Genomic DNA, 3395 nt, shown 5'->3' with positions numbered 1-3395 from the left:
CATAGAGAGCGGAGGGACGACTGCCGCCGCGGGGCGCGTCACTTCCGCTCTGCGTGGGGTGGTGCCGGCACCGCCAACCGCCCGGGCGCCATCTTGGTTTTGGGTAGCCGGCCGCAAGCAAGATGGCGGTCGCGGGGTGGGCGGGCAACCAGGGAGCCTGAGGCCCGGGGGCAGTATGGGGGGCCCTGCCCTAGTGTCCGTTCCAGCCCCGTCCCAAGGCCCAGTCGTGTCACGCGATGACAGCCTTTGTCTCCTCCCGCCGTCGCCTTTAGTTCTCTCCTTCTGTAAGGGCCCCGGTGTGGTTACCTGTCGGGGAGGGAGCGCGTCCTTCCAGGGGCGCAGTGTGAAGGGGGCCGAGTGCAAAGCGGGGCCCGGCCTGCGGATCACAATCGGGAGGCATTGGCAATGCTCCGTGCAGCTGGAAGGAGCTCGCCTAGCAGCAGCGCTTTACTGCAGCAGCTTTTGCAGCAGATGTTTGCATATCGCTTGGTTGCAATGCATCAGCGCAACGTTTGGGAACGGCGGAGCCGAGGAAATTAGCTGAGTGATTACTCTGCCGCGGAAAAGTGCGGTAAAGGGCTGCAAGTGAGCAGCGTTAGCTGGTGCACAGAGATCACACACAGACTCGTAGGGACTGGAATGGACCTCTAGGATAATGTAGTCCAACCTTGGCTGAGCACGGCCTCAAACAGCAGTTCACACTACTCAAATCTCACTGGTCTGATACATTTTTTAAAAGGCAGAGTACGCATGAGGCTGAATATATAAATAAATACATGTATAAAATAAGTAAAGAAAACATGCATGCGGTCAGGTTTGTTTTTTTTTGCAGAATTTTTCAATTCAGGCACGATGACCGGGCAGCAGCCAAAGCCTACTGATGGTGGAAAAAGGAATGGAACATGGGAAGCTGATGTACCCTATAGCATCGATTTGCTGTTTCCTGTGCTAAATAACATGCTTCTTACCTCCATCTGACCTGTAGTGTTGTTTTAATGTGCCAGAATATGGTTACTTTTGGCAACTAAGTTCTACAAATACAGACTTCTATGGAGGCAGCCACTAACAAATGACTGTGCCAAAACATAAATACAGTAGATATTTTCAGTTGTAGAAACACAGAATCATTAAGGTTGAAAAAAACTCATAAGATCACCAAGTTCAACCATCAACCCATCACCATCATGCCCACTAACCATATCCTTCAGTGCCACATCTATGCATTTCTTGATTGCCTCCAGGAATGGTGACTCCAAAGCTTCCCTGGGCAGCCTGTTCTAATACATCACCACTCTTTCTGAGAAAATTTTTTTCCTAATATCCAACCTGAACCTCTCCTGGTGCAACTTGAGGCAATTATCTCTTGTCCTACCACTGAAACCTGGAAGAAGAGGTCAACCCTCACCACACCACTTTTCAGGCAGCTGCAGAGAGTGATAAGATCTCACCTGAGACTCCTCCAGATTAAACAGTCCCTGTTCCCTCAGCTGTTCCCCACAATACTTGTGCTTCAGTCTCTTCATCAGCTTTGTTGCCCTGACAAGCTGTAGTTAAATGTTGGGCAGCCTGGCCCAGACATGTGGTTCCCTTTCCTCCTTTTCACTTTTTCTGTTACACAGGGGTAACTAACGTGTTGCTGAAGGGCAGCACGTCTACTGCAGCTTTTTCTGTATTCAGCTGTAAGGCTGTTAGTGTGGAAGTGCTTGACAGTGCACTCAAGGGCAGGAGTCAGCTTTCTAGGGCTGGCAAGGTTTTCCAGAATTATTGTGGGATTTGGTCATGCACGTTTTAAATGATCCTTTTTGTGTATTTTTATATGAGCATATTAGGTGTTGGACTAGATGATCCTTGTGGATCTCTGCCAACTTGGGACATTCTGTCCCCTCTGTTTTCTGAGGTATGTGGGATATAGCTTATCTGGAAGGAATGGTCACTTATGCTTTTCAGTTCTCCATTCTATTTAAGAAAACACACTGAGAGTCCAGAAGAATAAATGAATAAATATAGAAATATAATATAATATGAAGCATTTTGCAAATCTGTTCTAATTATTCTAACTACATTTGTCTTACAACAAAAAATACAATTTTTTTCAAGCTTTGTTTAATGCCTTGTTTTATTAAAAATTTGGCTTTTGAGCTATAGGCTGTGTGACATTTCAGTCAAATTTTGGATAGTTATTTTTTATATGAAGTTTGATTAAATAATCAAGGTCTGCAGGCACCCTTGACCTACTTTTGACATTTTCATGCAACTACTTTCTGTTACAATTTTTTTTCTGCTTTTATTTTCATCTAGCTATGTGTTTTTTATTGTAGCAGATAGCTTCTCTGGGTATGACACAAGGCATCACTTTACTTGAAGACAGGAAGAGTCCAGAAAATTTACAGTGAATTATGAAGGTCAGGGCAACCAGAAGATTCAGTTAGAGCTGCACAATAATACTATGTCATCACTGGCCCAAGCCAAATTCCTGCTGGCTGCTATCACATGTCCTCACTATCAGTGACTCAGCTGACTACTCGCATATCTTCAGAGCACTAACATAGAGAGGAGAAATTACTAGGAAAGTCCATGGTTAACAGTTAGCAGTGAAATCTGAGCACCCATTGAAACTCTTAAGTGCTACAAAATGATAATGTAACCTCAATTCCAAATATTTATTAAGAAGCCAAGAGTGAGTCTTCACAAAACTGGAGCGCAGACTGTCACAAGTCAGGGTGCTGACCTATACCTGTACATGCAGCTGTTACTGAACAATAGAGAATCACACCTAAATCAGCTTCCTCTTCAGTTTTACAGCACCCTTGGGTAAATTTTGTCAATCCAGGGCTGGGACAGGCTCCAGAGAGATATGTAAAGGGGATGCTTCAGTAGATGGCACTCTGCCTCTGAGTGAGGATGAGTAAATACCTCAGCCAAGGGATTTGATGCAGGGAAAGCAACTTCATTTATACTCTACTGAAATCATAATGCAAACAAAGCTTTCCCTAACTGTGTCATGAAGCAACTTCTGGCAATTTTTCACAAAACTGGATCTATCAAGTCTTGGCATCTGGCTTCCTCTCTGTTTAAAAGACTACAGTCTGTTTCTCCTGAAATCTTATTTTTTTTTATATATATATATATATATATTTGGTTTTCAAAAAAGGTCTTAGTGGGCATGTAGTAACATCAGAATCAGGCCTTAGAGCTGTTCTTTTTCTTGATCATTCTTGATCATTTTTCTTGATTCATTATTTTATTTTACTATTTTGCTATTTTGTCTACAGTTCAAGAACTTAATGCTTTTGGTTTATGTGTTGTTTTCTTGTTATCTTGAAGCCGCAACATTTCAGAGATCTGATTAAAGAAAAGTTGCACTGTATTAGTGCAAGTGAGGAGATCTTAGCCTC

This window comes from Meleagris gallopavo, chromosome 2 (assembly GCF_000146605.3).
Source record: "Meleagris gallopavo isolate NT-WF06-2002-E0010 breed Aviagen turkey brand Nicholas breeding stock chromosome 2, Turkey_5.1, whole genome shotgun sequence".
NCBI lineage: Eukaryota > Metazoa > Chordata > Aves > Galliformes > Phasianidae > Meleagris > Meleagris gallopavo.
This window is presented reverse-complemented; position numbering follows the sequence as displayed.